The sequence below is a fragment of the Callithrix jacchus genome, chromosome 1, assembly GCF_049354715.1.
Source record: "Callithrix jacchus isolate 240 chromosome 1, calJac240_pri, whole genome shotgun sequence".
Lineage (NCBI taxonomy): Eukaryota > Metazoa > Chordata > Mammalia > Primates > Cebidae > Callithrix > Callithrix jacchus.
The window spans coordinates 40874145-40891475 of record NC_133502.1 but is presented as its reverse complement, the minus strand read 5'-3'; the positions used below and the strand labels follow the sequence as shown (position 1 = coordinate 40891475).

The window sequence follows — 17331 nt, the reverse complement described above, 5'->3', positions numbered from 1 at the left end:
CTACCGTGCCAAGAACTAGCTGTTCTTGAGACTTAGCACAAGTCCCTCAATCTCTTATTTTAAGCCGAGTAGCTAGATGATCTTCAAAATCTCCTGTCAGTCAAATGATTTCATTTTATATTGTCTTATTTAAGCCCATGTGAACAATGGAAAAGATAACAAAGAGTTCTCTAATTAGTGCAAGTCTATATAAAAGCTAATCATTGTGTGACAAAAAGAAATAAAATGCTCCCGTTCTTAAAGTCAGACCATACCTTCCTGTGGCTAATTTAGGCTTGGGTGGTCACGTTAAGAAAGGCTTGCTTATGCCTATAATCCCAGCACTTTGGGTGGCTAAGGAGAGAGGATTACTTGAGGCCAGGACTTTCAGGCCAGCCTAGGCTATACAGTGAGCATAGTGAGACCTTGTCTTTACAAAAAATAATTTAAGAAAGTACCCATCATAATGTAGTCCCAGTTGCTTTGGAGGCTGAGGTGGGAGGATCGCTTGAGCTCAAGAGTTTGAGGCTGCAGTGAGCTATGATCATGCTAATGTATTCCAACTTGGGCAATAAAGAAAGACCCTATCTCAAAAAAAAGAAAGAAAGAAAAGAAAGGAAAGAGCTTTTATTTCAGAAATGAATAAATAGAACAGAATTCATTCATCTAACAAATATTTATTGAGCACTTACTATGTACCAGGCGCCATGTCGGGTGTTGAGGAACATGATAGCGCACAAAGTCTCTGCCTTTAAGGAACTTCTAGTCTAGAGGAAGCAAGTTAAGGAAATGAATGTATTAGGATTCTGCAGTGGGACTTTTTATGGCCTTGTTTCTTCTCTCAAAGTTGTTAAGGACAAAAGAACTGCCAAGTAACTCTATGTTCTTAAGGAAGGAAGAGACCACACATGTAGCAGATGCCAAGGGTAAACCAATGTCAGCTACCACTCACCTCCAGCCTATAAAACAGTGGAAATTTAAGAGAGAGCATGAGCAAGAGCAAGAATGAGTGTGTGTACATGAAGAGAAAGGGAGAATGAGAATGCCTAGGAAAAAGTTGTCAGAAGCTTTAAGAGAGCCAATGGAGGCTTGACGTATGTGTCCTGGAAGTGGGGGAACTGCTGTTGCCTCCTGCCAACAGACTAGAGGTTGGGGTGCCCCCGACTGGTATCAAAGAAAAATGCCAGTTCCGGGAGAAGATTTGCAACCAAGGTGCTAGATGAGAGAGAGACAGTTTACTTGTGGGCCCAGTGGTGGCAGAGCCTAAGCACACTGCTTGGAAGAACAGAAGGACCTCCAGATGGCATGAGCGAAGTGGGTTGCTGGATGCCCACAGGCTGAGAGAGGCAAAGGGAAGCCTAAAGACAGTGGGAGGAGTGGCACAGTCTACCTTAGAAAGGCACAGAGAGAGTTCTGCTTCTTCCTCCCTGATGAAAAGCAATCAACCCCCAAACCCACAAGACAGCGTCCTGAAAGCAAGGGATGATTGTACCAAGCTCTCTGTTTAGAAGGAACCAAGAGCGTATCATGACTGCATCTGCACAATAAGCATGTGCTCTTTGTCCACAAACTGTCTTCTGCTTCTTTGATGCTGGCTGGTGCAGGTCCAGGAGCTTGAGTTAGGACATGCTGGAGCAAGCTGGACACGCTGAGCTCTGCACTCAAGGCTTCTGTGCCTGCGTCAGAACTAGGTTGCAGAGAGCTTTAACTCGAAGGGTGTTACAAATTGTACTTATTTCACTGATCTAGCTGTTTTCAAATCTGAAATGAGACTTTTCTAGGGAGGGGCCAGAAAAGCTATGAGACTTGCCCATGATCCGAGGGGAAAAATATCCGGAGAGAAGGCTTAGAACGACTAACTGTGAAACAATACAGTTGCTTCATGAGCATAAATCTTGTTCATTTAACAGAGATTTCACATTAATCACACAGACACACACTTCTACTATAAATGATCCAAAAATATTATAGTGAAAATGTATTAATACCTAAAAATGAGGGTTTAGACCAGACATGCAAACCGCTGCTTTAAGAAACTAAATGTAATAAAGACATTGAACACGGCTTTTCTTTCTCTTTCCCCTACCCCATCACTTTCTATTCTCTATCGCCTCATTTATTTCTATCATTTCCAGCACTTGGGGACAATTTTAGTTTAGTTTGATTACATTCAGTCCCACAGTGGGGCTGTATAGAGACAAATATATCTGTAAGTCAGAAATATCGCAACTCCCAAGACTAATAACCACATTTCCTTGTCATGTTGCTCTTAGTCAGAAAGTAGTGTCTGAAAACTAAAGAATTACTCTTAATATATAGTTCTCTTCTAGGGACAGTATTTGATGTTAGATCTTTGGTAATGTTTTGCGGGAAGGGATTTTTATCTTGTATATCACCTTCAAAGGTGAATAAGTAAGAAATGAGCAAGTTGAAGAAAACTCAAGGTGAGACGTTTCTTTTTCAATAACGTTAAGTAGATAATGACAACATATAGATACCAATGTGTTTTTTGTGAGTTTTAAAAAATTTAAAGTATTACAACAGGCATTGATTGCCAAGATATATCCAACTTCGATGCTTAGTGATTATGGTTATAATATTTACTGGAACCTAAGTGCCCCCTCGGATTGATCTTCTGCATGTATTCATCTTTTCTTACTTCAGCCTCTGACAGTCATTGGAAGAGTTGTTTATCCTTGCGATCAAGGTCATTACCTGCCATAGCCTTAGGATGCCTCCATGACTTTTGCTCTATGAATAATTTCCTCTCTGTTCTACGGACTCATTCCCTCTCTCATGGCTTATGCTCAAGCCTCTAAAAAATGATGAAATCTCCTTTGGGTTCTAATATTAGAACAAAAACCTTCCTTTTACTTTGCATCTCTGTGTAGCTACTACCTGATCATCCTTCTGTTAGTAATCATTTCCTAGCCGTCAAATTCAACAATTAATTGTCAGTTCATACTGTATTTACGACAACAGTAGTTATAATAACACCCCCCCACAAATTTCAGAACCTTGACAGAATAATTTATTTCTTGCTCAATCATAGTCTGACATGGGTGTTTTTAAGGTGAGGATGGCCTTCCTCTGTGTGACAACTCAGGGACCCTCTCTCTTTCCTTTTCATTACCCTGTCATGAGTTAGGACCTCAGAGTCCTCTGCTTCCAGCTCTTAGAAATGGAATAAGAGGACAGAGGCGGCATACCTCTCTTTCAATTGCCTTGGTACTCACATTCCATTGATTGAAACTAGTAAAATGGCACCACCAAAATACACATGAGGCTGGGGAATATATTCCTGGCTGGGCAGTGGCAACTTTTTACTAAAGAAGGAGAAGCATAAATTTTCAAAGAAGTGGCTGTTGACTGCGATTTATTCTGGAAACTGTCTACTCTTTTCCGTAGTTTTACAGAACTCTTTCCTGCCTCTCCTTTCGCCTTTCTGCCAATGCAGCATCTTCTTTCTATTCCTTCCTCTCGCATGTCACTGTGTGTCAGAGCTCTCTATGATTTCCACTGTTTTCTGCCCTCTCCACAGAAGATTTTACAGATTCTTTTTTTGCGGGGGGATAGGTCATCTGGGCTCCAGGTATGGTGTTTAATTTTCAGTCTCTTCCTCTGTGATTTGAGTTTTGATCTTCTCTAGTTAATGAAATTTCAGGGATGGAATCACAGGCAACTGTGTTCCTCTTTGGGAGTCCAGTTTCTAGGTAAATAAGGGAACTTTGGTTAACAGTCTCATACTGTGCTTTCGGAGACACACAATTTGGGTGAAGGGAGTTGGAGAAGGTCAAGAGGTCTTGAGGCTGCTTCTTTAATTCAGAATGTCAAAGTCCCATGTTTTGGGTACTGGTTTCTGAGCCCTAACATAATGAAGCCTCCACAGAAACCCAGAAGGACAGGGTTCAAATGAGCTTCGAGACAGCTGAACACATGAACTGACTATTTCTGGAGGGTGGTGCACCTGGAGAAAGCACAGAAGCTTTGTGACCCTTCTCAGTGTCTTGTCCTGTGCTACTCTCTCTCTCTTTTTTTCTTTAGAAGGAAAGAAAGGGAAAAAAAAGGAGAGAAGGAGAGGAAGAAAGAGGAAGAAAAAGAGGGAGAGAGAATGGGAATATTTCTTTATTCTAAAAATGGGTATTAATAATGGCCAATCAATATTTTGTGTATTTAAAGTAGAGAATGTATATTTTGTGTATTTAAAGTGAAGAGCTCTATAAATATTTATTAAGTTTACTTGTTCCGGATCTGAGTTCAAGTCCTGGATATCCTTATTAATTTTCTGTCTTGTTGAGTCTAAATCTCTTTATGGGTCTTATGTATCTGGGTGTTAGGATCGTTAGCTCTCATTGTTGCATTGATCCTTTTACCACTATATCTTTGTTGCCTTGAAATCTATTTTATCAGATGCGAGAATTGCAACTCCTGCTTTTTGTTTATTTATTTATTTTTGCTCTCCATTTGGTTGGTAAATATTTCTCCATCCCTTTGTTTTGAGTCTTTGTGTATCTTTGGTTGTGAAATGGGTCTGGATGTAGCTTACCGTTAGGTTTTGGTTGTATCTTTTGATTGGAGGATTTAGTCGATTTAAATTTAGGGTTATTGCCATTTGATGTTAACTGGCTATTTTATCCATTTGTTGATGTAAATACTTCTTTATGTTGATGCTCTTTACTTTTTGGTATATTCTTAGAAAGGCTAATACTGGTTGTTCCTTTCTATGTATAATGCTTCTTTCAGAAGCTCTTGTAAAGCAGGCCTGGTGGTAATAAAATCTCTGAGTACTTGCTTGTTCATGAAAGATTTTATTTTTCCTTCAATTGTGAAGTTTAGTTTGGCAGGATATGAAATTCTGGGCTGAAAGTTCTGTTCTTTAAGGATGTTGAATATTGGCCCCCACTCTCTTCTGGCTTGTAGGGTTTCCGCTGAGAGATCTGCTGTAAGTCTAATAGGCTTCCCTTTGTGGGTAACCTGACCTTTCTCTCTGACTGCCCTTAGTATTTTCTCCTTGATTTCAACCCTGGTGAATCTAACAATTATGTGCCTTGGGGTTGCTCTTCTTGTGGTGTTCTGTCTATTACCTGGGGTTGACTATTGTCCTGCTTTGCTAGATCGGGAAAGTTTTCCTGAATAATATCCTGAAGAGTATTTTCCAGCTTGGATTCATCCTCTCCATTACATTCAGGTACAACTATCAAATGTAAATTAGGTCATTTCACATAGTCCCATATTTCTTGGAGACTTTGCTCATTCCTTTTTATCCTTTTTTCTCTATTCTTGTCTTCTCGTTTTATTTCATTAAGTTGGTCTTCGACCTCTGATATCCTTTCTTCTGCTTGATCAATTCAGCTATTCAAACTTGTGCATATTTCGCTAAGTTCTCGTGTTGTGTTTTTCAACTCCGTTAGTTCATTTATATTTCTCTCTATATTATCTATTCTTGTTAGCATTTTGTCAAACCTTTTGTCAAAGTTCTTAGTTTCTTTACATTGGGTTAGAACAAGTTCTTTTAACTCCCAGAAGTTTCATATCATCCACCTTCTGAAGCCTACTTCTGTTAATGGTACACAGTCCTTCTCTATCAGGGCTTGTTTCATTGCTGATGAGGAACTGTAAACCCCTGTAGAGCGAGAGGGGTTCTGATTTTGGGAATTCTCGGCCTTTTAAGGCTGGTTTCTTCCCTTTGTTATAGATTTATCCATCTGTCGTCTTTACAATTACCACCTTTCTAATTAGGTTTCTGAGTGGATGTCCAGTTTATTGAGTCCCAGTGCTGGAATCTGAGCAAACCACTGCACCGGCCAAAACAGCAGCGATAAGATTGATGGTGCTCTTCTTCCCGGGAATCTCCGGTCAGTCTTCCTTCTTGAGTTCGTAATAAGTGGCTCTGCCTTCCCAGAGCTCCAAACATTGGTCAGAAAGAGAACCAGTTCCGTTTACTCTGCACAAAGAGCTGCCACGCTGAGACGCCGGCAAAACTGCTGCGCCGGCCACAAGAGTCGCGCTGGCAACCCGTGGGGCTCCTCCACTAGGAATCTTCTGGTCCATGAGCAACGAAAATTCGTCTGAAAGTGTGGCGTCCTCTCGTTCTCTGCGCTTTCACTGGGAGCTACAATCCCAAGCTGTTAGTGATCAGCCATCTTGGATCCTTTTTTTGATTTTACAGATTCAACTAAAATCAACATACTAATTGCTCACAAATTTCTGTCTCCAGCCAACTTCTCTCTGGAACTTCAAACTATGTATTAAATATTTTGTAGACACATCTACCGGAAAACTAGTAGTCACCTTGAATTTGTTGTGTCTGAAGCTAAACTCTTTATCTCCTCTCTCTCTAATCTTCAAACCAAATCCTGCTTCTACATTAACTGTATATTAACTAATATATGGTGATTGCAGTAACGTTGCCATGTATTTGTTCAACATTCAAAAATACTGTTTGCTTTTCACAATTCTATCCATTCCTATGCTCCCCTTCCCATTAAAAATCAACCTCTAAATAGCATTCTTTTAAATTATTTTACAAACTATTTCATCCATTGTTTCAAGAGCCTTATTTTATATTAATAAAATGGTTATTTATTATATTCCTCTTGATGACACAAAAGCAGATGCATATATTGTGATGGTAAATTTTAGGTGTCAACTTGACTGGATCATGGGATTCCAATATAGATGGTCAAGCACTATATCTGGGTATGTCTCTAAGAGTATTTCTGGAGGAGATCAGCACTGATTCAGTAGACTGAGTAAGGAAGATCTGCCCTCACCCAATGAGAGTTGGCCCCATCCCAACGGCTAAGGCCCAGATAGGATTAAAAGAGGAAAGGCAAATTCTTTCTTTGTTCCTCTCTGTCTCAATCTCTCTCTCTCTCTCCTGGAGTAGGGACACCCCTCTTATCCTGCCCTTTGATACCAGAACTCCAGGTTCATTGGCTTTTGAACTCTACTTCTGGGTCCTTGGCCCCTCAGCCTCAGACTAAGAGTTAACACTGTTGGCTTCCCTGATTTTGAGACTTTTGGACATGGACTGAGCCACGCTGCTGTCCTCCCTGGTTCTCCAGCTTGCAGATGGCTCATCATGAGTCTTCTCATAATTCTCCTAATAAACCTTTTCATAGATTTATGTGCACGTGTATATCTGTATCTCTATTTATATCTATGATTATATCTCCATATATCTTCTATTGGTTCTGTCTTTCTGGAGAACCCTAATACATAGACAACATTGTTTAAAAGTATTTTAAAAGAAAACAAATTGGCTGGTGTTTGTAAAAAAAATATAAGTGAAATGAGAAGTCAACTAACAAATTAGCTAATATAAAATAAGAAATTGTCTCATAAGGTTATCGAGGCTGAGAAGTCCCGTCATCTGCAGTCAGTGAGCTGGAGACCCAGGAGAGTCAGTGGTATAGTTCCAGTCTAGCTCTAATGGCCTGAGAACCAGGGTAGCCAATGGTATAATCTGAGTTCAACTTGAGTCTGAAAGTAGGAGAACAACATACCAGCTTAAAGACAATAATGCAGAGGTATGTGAAATGTCCCTTATCCCACAATTTTGTTTGATTCAGGCCTCCAGTGGATCGGATGAGGCCCACCATCCAATTCTCCCTATGGGAAAGATAATCTGCTTCACATAGTCTACTGGTTCAGATTTAATTGTATTTAGAAACACCCTCACAGACACATTTGGAATAATATTTAATCAAATATCTAGGCACCGCATAGCCCAGTCAATTTAACTCATAAAATTATTACACTAATATATCATGAACATTTTCCATATTATTATTTCTCAAAGCCATGGTTTTATTTTTTGTATAATGTTAAATTTTATAGATATATTATTAATCATTTAAAAATCCCCCATTGCTTGATATAAAATTGTTATACATTTTTACCAACAGAAAAAGGTAACAAACATCTTTGTGTAAATATTTTATATCTTTGACTCCATATCTATCTATAGTGACATGATGCAAAATTGTATGTCTGCTCATCTTTGCTTCCTTTCAGGAACTCCCCATCCCCCACTCAGTGTGACTCTGATGAGGTAATTTAACCTGATACACACCCCCACCCAACCAACACCACCATAGTCATAGTAACCAGATCAAGTTAGACAATCAGAATAACCCATTCTCATGTCACAGGGATGGTTCAGTGATGGGTGCAGGTACCACATCCAGTGACAAGGAATGCTCCCTGAGACTTTGTCGATAGAACCGTCACGGGAGATGGCTTTATTATGTTGGGATTGCTGAACTGTGAGGATGTGATATACATTATGGATGGCCAGTCCTTAGCCTTGAGGATAAAATGCTTCCAAAGAATGAGGTGAATGTACAGAGAAAGGAAGAGTTAAAAGATACAGAGAAACATAGACTTCCTTATAATTTTATTGATCATTTATGCTTTGTTGCCTATAGAAAATTTATTCCTGGAATTCTCAGTTACTTACACTAATAAATCCCCTTTGTTCACAGATTATTATGAATTGTAGATCTCTCATTTTCAATTGAAGGGGACAGATTTTTAGAAATTAGATTACTTAGACATAAGTAATGAACACTGATTAAATAATTTTATCAAATTACTTTTTAAAAACATTGTATTGATTTATATTTTTAATCTGCAGTTTATTAAAAGTAATAATAGAACAAAAATAGAAAAATAATAGAAATAATAACATAGCATTAGCAAGAAATATTTCATTAAGTACTATTATATACCAGGCACTAAACCCAGGGTTGTCTTTGCCAAGGAGTAAATTATACATATGTTTGCTTTCCATCCGTATATATATATACTCATTGTTTACTAAGGGAATATTGAAATAGATATTAATAAAATGAGCCAAGAGTCTTAAATATACAGAATAAATCATATTCACTGCAATTTATTGTGTATGCCTTTGTTTTTCTTTTAAAACTTTTAAAATAAAAGTAGCTTGCTTAGCCATTGTTTGCTAAAGAATGTAAATGTACAACAAATAAAACCCAATGTTTTCAGAAAGGTAATGCTCTTTGTCATAATATGTAAATCTCTATGACCTATTACTACAGAGACTACATTTATTATTCAAGCTGGAGCAATTGTAAGAATGAAGGGGTGAGCTCTTAATAAATACATTGGGATAAGCAGTGTAAATTGAAACTGTTCTCTGCATAGTGGGACATATAGTCACTTCATTTCATATAATGCCTATTTTTTACTTAAAGAGATGGTGTTGTATTGGCAGACATTTTGAACTCGGACCCACACAATTATTTGTGGGTCCAGAGACTTTCATCTTTAACATGTGGCTTCTACGAGTACACTGGGTGTTGCCTTTGTGGAGGATTTATGGATCATGCCTGGAAATGAGGCACCCACATTCCATTGGCAAGAACTCAGTCATTTGGCCACATCTAAATACAATGGTGGCTTCAAATTGTAGTCCATTTAAATACTCAGGAAGAAAGGAACAACTGTTGAGCAACAGCCAGCCATTATTTTTCCACAGCTTAAAAATAGAACATTTTAAATAATCTTTGTGTGTTTATAAAAACATGTAAAAAATTGGATCCAAAAGAAATACAACTGTAGGTTGATATTTTATCTCTTGAACATTGTTAATCTGATATTTCTAAACTAGCCCTGAAAGAGATTCAATTAAAATATATAAGATAAAATTTATCTCCTATTAAATTACATTATTCAAAAATTCTGTCCCCTATAATTTTTATGAGAACCCATGTGCCTAATCCCATTTTATTTCAACAACTCTATATACTATAAAGAGCATGGGCTTCCGAGTCAGAAAGACTCGACTCACAATCCTGATTACTGTTTATTAGATGAAGGATCTTGAAGAAGCTACTTAACCTTTTAGAGCCTCAGTTTCCTGTCCTGTAAAATGGAAGCAAATGCCTATCTCAGAAAATTGTTGTGAGATTTAATTAAGATGAATACTTAACATGCCAAGGTTAATGCTTCCCCCATAGGAGATGGTCAATAAGGCCAAGTCCTTTCTCCTAGAGTACTTAAATTCTGTGGGATTAAATAATCGCTACTCCAGACAAGTGTCCCCTCTCTCTGATTAATAAAGCATGTCAACTGGAAAGACATCATTTTAATCTCGAAGTGCAGACATTTTGTAGTTGCTAAAGTGTGTGCAAGAGTTACTCTTCTTCAAATACAATTTAAAAATAATTTAGTGCAAATTGTATTCTCCCCACCTCCCTAATCTTGTATAATGACTTCATACGTTGACTTCATTGTTCAAAAGATTTCTGAGATTTTATGAGTGCAGAAAGGCACAAACTCATTTTCATGGTGAAATAAATTTAATTTTTTGTCAAAGGAATGGAGAGATTTGTTTTTTTCAGAGATGATGGTGCCTTAAAAGATAGTTGAGAATAGGGAAGAATGATGTGGAAATAGAAGGAGAGCTCTCAGGACCTGACAGTGTACCACCGCACATTTGTGCTTTAACAATCAGCAATCAGTGTGTGTCACAAACCAGGTTATTCTTCAGGAGGGGAAAGGTTGGATGTAATCCTAGCAATCTTCGCATCTAAGTCAGCTCTTCAGCAGTATCTTTGTTTGGGGCTTTGGTAACACATAAAATTGACTTGAATGTTAAGGCTGCTTTTTACCAATGTCTCAAAAGAATTTGAAAGCCAAACAGAATTTATCGCTAGCTACTAAAATCAGAGCAGGCTGTAACAGAGTTTAATTTTTTTTTTTTTCCTGAAAAGTAAGAACATGTTGGTTTTCTGAGACCTTGAGTGGAATGACCTGAGTGCATATCTAAGTGATTTTCAAAAATGTAGTTATCACCAAGTCTTGTCGATAAAAATCCACTTTATTAAAAAAAAAAGAGAGAGACAGGGTGCTCTGTCATGCAGGCTGCAATGCAGTGGCACAATCCTAGCTCACTGCCACCTTGATGTCCTGGGTTCAAGCAATCCTCCCACCTCAGCTTCCCGGTAGCTAGGACTATGGGTGCATCCCGCCATGCCCCTCTAATTTTTAAATTTTTAAATAGAGATTGGGGTTTTGCTGTGTCACCCAGGCTGGTCTTGAACTGCTGACCTCAAAGCGATCCTCCTACCTGAGCCTCTTTAAAAGCTGGGATTACAGGTGTAAGCTACTGTGCCAGGCCAAGAGTCCACTCTTTTAAATCTGCAAGTGGTAATAAATACTGTTGCTGCTTATAGGATTTATAATAATATTAAAGGACTAATTTAATACGAGGTTATGTTTGGTTGCTTAATAAGTTTTGGGAAGGGAAGAATCCACTTGGAGCTAAGAAAATACAGGCACACCCTGAAGAATCCCGTCTCCATTTTCACTTTTAACCACATGCCTTATCATTCCATATATTCCCTGTTTGGCCATGACCCTCATTGTGTCCCATCTCTTGATGGCTTTAATTCCCATGAGTTTCTAACTGCCACATACTCCATCTTTACTGCACCTCATTTATTCAGGGTGTCAGATGAAGACTATATTTTATGATAAATGAATCTTGGTCAAGTGTTAATGAGCAAGGACTAGAAAGCTGATTTTTGGTAATATATGCATTTTAGCTGAGACATTTAGATAAATTTACTCCACACTTGTTTTCTAAAACATAAATGGTTGACATTTTAGGCTTGCATAGAGCTGATTTTAATGACACTTAAATATAGGGTGGACCATGGTTATCAGCAACCCTGTGTTCCTTTGTGGCAAGAAACAAGGTTGGACCAAATTGATTAGCCTGGTGGCTCTTTATTAATATTTTGAAGGACTGTCTGTAAAATAAATTGTGGTGCGGTGCCATGTGCCTCCAGGGACCTCTAACACATTTTTGTGCTTGTTAAATTCAAAGTGATGCTGAAATTATAGGAAAGTAATAGCAAACTGACGAAAGTTTAATAGCAAACTTTCATTTTCTGCATCAAGCATTTGCTGAATACAGATCTAGAAATTTAAATCTGGCCTTCTCTGGAAATGAACAGGTCTCATGAACAGACCAAGAAATTCGCCTGTAGGCTTTCAAAGAGTTCACTTGAAGGTCTCCTTTCACTAGGACAGATGACTTAGCAGGAAGGATGGGCTGCAGAAATATTGTCTTTTCCAATTTCACACTTTTCTTTCCTCAGTCTAAGCTTATAAAGATAGAATTTTCCCTCCTTTTTTGCATCATTTTCATATCTTAACACAGGGCATTTTTCAGATTTCTGCTCAGATCAAGGGCAGAGCTAGGCAGATCAAGGTAGAATAAGTTTTAGCTAAATGTTTATGCCAGTTTTGAAAATTTACAGCTTGCATGGAACACTTGCAGAGGTCATAGAAAAAATTATTTTTTTCTTAGCTAAATTAATTTAGTCTAACAAACACAAAGTCAAGTGCAATACAGCCTATTCTGTGGTTCACAGCTTTCTAAAATAAAATTGAAATTTATCCCGGAAGACTAGAAGGCATTCCAATGTTTTGAAAATGACTGATAAAAATAATTGTTTATTCTTATCAAGCAAAATATTCTTTATGGAAGAACAATGAGAAACCAGGAGATTCCACAGCCAGATGGGTGGTCTTGTGTAAACAAAACACATCTGATTAAATTTTGTACTTTGATGTCAGGTAGACACAGCAAATATTTATGACTCATTCTATAATGGATTCCTTGTATTTTTAGGGTTCGTATGGTCAGCCTTCTTATGAAAATTTAAAAACAAAGTTTGTTTTTAAAATAGTTTTGGTCTCTTAAATTTTCATAAGAAAATTTATGATATGATATGATATGATATGATATATTCAACTGGTAGAATCATAAATAAAAGCTTTGAAGTTCATGTTTTCAGATATCTCCACAGGTTTATGCCATTAGTATGTCAGACTCTCAAGTTTATTATTATATGAGACTCATAATTATCAAAACCTCAACAGTATTCAAATGTGATATTTATAAAATTAGATCCCCATAATTATACTGATATAATCTATACAGATGAGAAATGCTCAGTTAACTGTTTAGGTTTACGCTAGATTCCTCAGGTAGTCCAAAATCTAGAAGGTTGTTGACACTGTCAATTTGAATGTTAATATTATTGTCATCCCACTGAAATCAACACTAGTTGTTTCACTGATTCTGGTACTCACCTGTGTGTGTGTGTGTGTGTGTGTGTGTGTGTATTTTAAGCATTGGCCAAAGGTAGCAGGTGGCACAGATGGCTGTCCAGATCTTTTGCTTTGCCAAAGTAGATTAGAGTTTTTAAAAACAACTGATTTCAGATATTCTATAATTTCTACCATCTGGGGGAGACACTGAAGTCTTTTTATCATCTCTTGAGACGAGTTGATTATAAAAGAGTTTTCCTGGTGTCCCTCTTTAACCAAAATCTTCTCATTCTCTTTCCTTGCAGGGCCCTAGGCTTTTGTTTTGTGTAATAAATCACTCTCTTTCTTCCCAAAGCAAAATGAAAGGAGCAATTATATCCTTGATGATTCTTAATTGTCGCAATTAACAAAGTCAGTTTCTGGAGTCTGAGCTGAAAATGAAGCTTAGAATGCACCTTCAGTACATGAAATTTGGTAAGTCCATTTGAATCTTTTTTTTAATCAAGAAAATTTGACTATTTGAATATTGAACTGTAGTCACTATACTGATACTCTCAATTTAGCTTAGAATAAAAATATGTTCTCTCATTATATTCTTAGTTAAATTAAAGGGAAGGAAAACAAAACAAACGAAAAACAATATTAGCACTCAAATAGATTTTATTTTATTTGTTTTTTACAGCCCAGAGGTCTTTGTTTTTCTTACAGCAATTCTGTTGTGAATTTGTAGGGAATAGGCTCCAGCAGCTCAGGCTACTTTCCACTTGGTCTCACAAACTATGCTTCTCCGAGCAGGCTGGGGCTTCTGTTGAACCCAGGTAACTTTCTCTTTAACTTCCTTTTTTTTTTGAAACCAGAATCTTGCTCTGTCATCCAGGCTGGAGTGCAGTGGCACGATCTAGGCTCACTGCAGCCTCCACCTCCTGGGTTTAAGTAATTCTCCTGGCTCAGCCTCCCGAGTAGCTGCAATTACAGGCGCGCGCCACCATGCTCAGCTAAGTTTTGTATTTTTAATAGAGACTGGGTTTCACCATGTTGGCCAGAATGGTCTCAAGCTTCTGAGCTCAAGTGATCTGTCCTCTCTGGACTCTCAAAGTGCTGGGATTACAGGTGTAAGCCACCATGCCTGCCTTGGCTTCCTTCATGTTCTGATTATTTTCTTTCACATCTTTCAGGATGCTATCTTGGCTCTTCAAGAGCTTAAAATGCTGAACATCTATATTAATTCTCCTGGCAAGAACCTTGCCTGTACCTTGTGTGTTGACAGCAATGCCAACAGCATGCTGGGGAACACTGTAGACTCTTCCAGTTCTGCCATGGCAACACTTGCACGGCACTCCCTTTTGAACAGTACCCATCCCCTTGATGTCTACAATATCACCTTTGCTGTTGATTCCCATGTATGTGCCCAAAAGAGCAACTCCATGTTTCCAAAAGGCCTGAAGAACATGTAGCAGGCACCTTGTCTTTTTCTCTTTGTGTTTGTCCTTTTGGGGAATTACTGAACAATGGAGGTTCAGGCCAAAAGGCTTACCCAGATATTTTAAGCAGTAAGTTTTTACTTTTTCCAGATATGATCCCCTTACATCCAATAGGCATGTTCTTCCTGTATTAATGTTAGTTTGTCAGTGAGTATCAGTATATCAAATAACTTTAATAAATACTGGTATAAAAAAGCACTGTGCTAGCCCAATAGGCAAATTAAACCTAGGTTATGTAACCTGGGTGTGCCCTTTGCTTACATATGGAAGAACTGGAAAGATTCATTCATTAGTGGCTGTGATATATAAAGGAATTTAAGTTGAAAGACGTTTTGGAAAAATTCAAATATTATTACTAAGGGAAAGTAAAAATAAATATGTTTCACATCATTGGATGTGAAGAAAGCAAATGAAATATCTCTTAATCCAAATAAAAAAAATAAACAGCAAAAAATACAAATAGTTTATACACTTTATACTCTATTAAAAGACAAACACTCTCAGAAAGATTAAAAATCTGACTGTATACTGTTTTACAAGAGATATAACTATTACCAAATGATACAGAAAGGTTTAAGATAAAGGGGCAAGCAAGCATTTTTTTTAACAAAAAGGCAAATAGAAAAGGTAAACATAAGGGCAAATAGATATCTTTGTTTCAGACAATTTTTAAATGGAACAATTATCATCACATTTCTAGTAGTCATAATTTATGAAAAATAATATGGCATTAAAATACTTGCAACAAAATAATTTAGAAATACAAGGAAAACAGAAATTGAGTCATTTTGGGCAAATTAAGAAAACTTTCCAGGCTTATTTAGAAAGATGCATATGTACTCTTTTCTTAGGCATTTTTAATGGAACATGACCCATCCAGTTCTTCGCTGGGCCTAGAATGAGCAGGCTCAGACATTTTTCTTAGTTTAGGTTACATCCTGCCATAATAACTATGTTTATTAACAACTGTTGTAGAGATACCAACATCTGTAGAACAGAATTCATTATTTTTCCCTCTGAAACCAGTTCTGTCTTGGATGCTAAAACCCACTAAATTGTAACACAGTTCACTCTAGCTGCTAAGCTGTAAACCTGTCATCCTTGGCTCTCCTTATCTCTAAAATTGTATCTATCGAATCTGTCTCCTCCTTTCCCCCTCACTATCACTGTCTTATTTTAGGCTTTCTTTGATCTAGCCAATGTTGCCCCTAACACTGGACTCATACAAACCTGATTATACCATTTACTTTAGAAACCTGTTAGTTTCTTTTGCCCAGATTATAAGATCAAAATCATACTCCTTACATGGTTAAAATACCCTTAACAATCTGCCCTTCTCCCCACATCTTTCCAGATTTATCTTTCTCCATTCTTCCTCTAATCTTCCATTCATTTAAAATATATGCTATTGCTATGCTAATTTTTAAATAACCAAAACACAAGACCCATTTATAACTGTTCTTAGACCTACATTCTCTCTTCTTAGAATAACTCTCTGACTCCTTTTTTTTACTCATTTTTTAAATCTTTAAGTTGCATATAATTTAATCAGCATATATGTATGTGTGTATATATATGATATATAGTCATGTATCACTTAATGATGGGGTTATATTCTGAGAAATGTGTCATTAGACAATTTTGTCATTGTCTAATGACACAATTTGTAGTTGTGTAGCCTGCTACACAACTAGGCTATATGGTATAGTCTATTGCTCCTAGGCTGCAAACTTGTACAGCATGTTACTGTAGTAAATTCTGTAGGCGACTGTAGCACAACAGTAGCTGTGTATTTATTTACTTTTTTGTTTATTAGGTTTTGTTAAAATTAGCTTTAACATTAATAATACATCATACAAAGGTAAAATAGGGTTTTCTCTTCTGAACAAAATGTGTAATATTAAAAGATAAAAGACTTTGTTTACTTTTTGAGTAAACTGCAGGAAGAAAATGGAACAGGAGAGACAGATTTATTTGGCTTCATGCTGTCTTTATTAGGTCTTACTGTTTGGGAAACTGAATCTTCTCTTCATTAAATGGAAAATGTTTCTGTTTTATCACTGTAGTTAAATGAATAACTATTCTATAGTGACTCACGATCCTGTTTTATGATATCAAGTGTCTTAAAACTTTGATATTTGACTGACTTTCCAATGGCAAAATTTCAAGTTCTAACTTCAATCTTTTTGGATTAACTTAAACAAACTTTCTTGGATATTAGTTTCCCTGAAGTCCAAGCGAGATATATTAGGCTTATTAGACTTATTTGTTGTGTTAGTATACAGTAAGCCTTGTCAGATGTAAGGTGGTATTTAACTTTCTTTGAGTTATATTTACATAGATATGTTGTTCATACATGTTCCAGTATTGTATGACTTTCCTGAAAATTTGATATCTTCATATATGTTCTCAGTAATAATTACGATTATCATGTTAAATTTTTGTATGCCACAGAAATTACCAAATTTCCTTGTCAATGATGTCTTTGACTATGGTTGTCCTAAAAGTTTTGTCATTCACAAATGTTGTTTTTATTACCACTTCAATCTCACTGCTTTTTATGGTTTATTCAGAGTTTCTAATTCTTCCTGGTTTAATTTAGGAGGGTTGTATATTTCCAGGAATTTATACATCTATTCTACGCTTTCCAGTTTATGTGCATAAAGGTGTTCATAGTGGTCTTGAATAATCTTTTGTATTTCTGTGTTATCAGTTGTAGTATCTTCTGTATTAGTCTGTTTTCATGTTGCTGCTAAAGACATACCTGAGACTGAGT

The 17331-nt window shown here is 37.0% G+C and overlaps 1 long non-coding RNA gene across 4 annotated transcripts in view; it reads left to right on the top strand.

The window, feature by feature from the left end:
• LOC103788360 (uncharacterized) overlaps positions 1-17331 on the top strand; it is a 413224-nt gene that overhangs the window by 237344 nt on the left and 158549 nt on the right. For 3 of the 4 annotated variants that reach the window (XR_013525688.1, XR_013525686.1, XR_013525691.1), the window contains exon 9: positions 13430-13548. This is a non-coding gene — a long non-coding RNA (uncharacterized LOC103788360). Of the gene's footprint in view, positions 1-13379; positions 13549-17331 lie in introns of all 4 variants that reach the window. The other variant, XR_013525695.1, reaches the window with a different exon arrangement.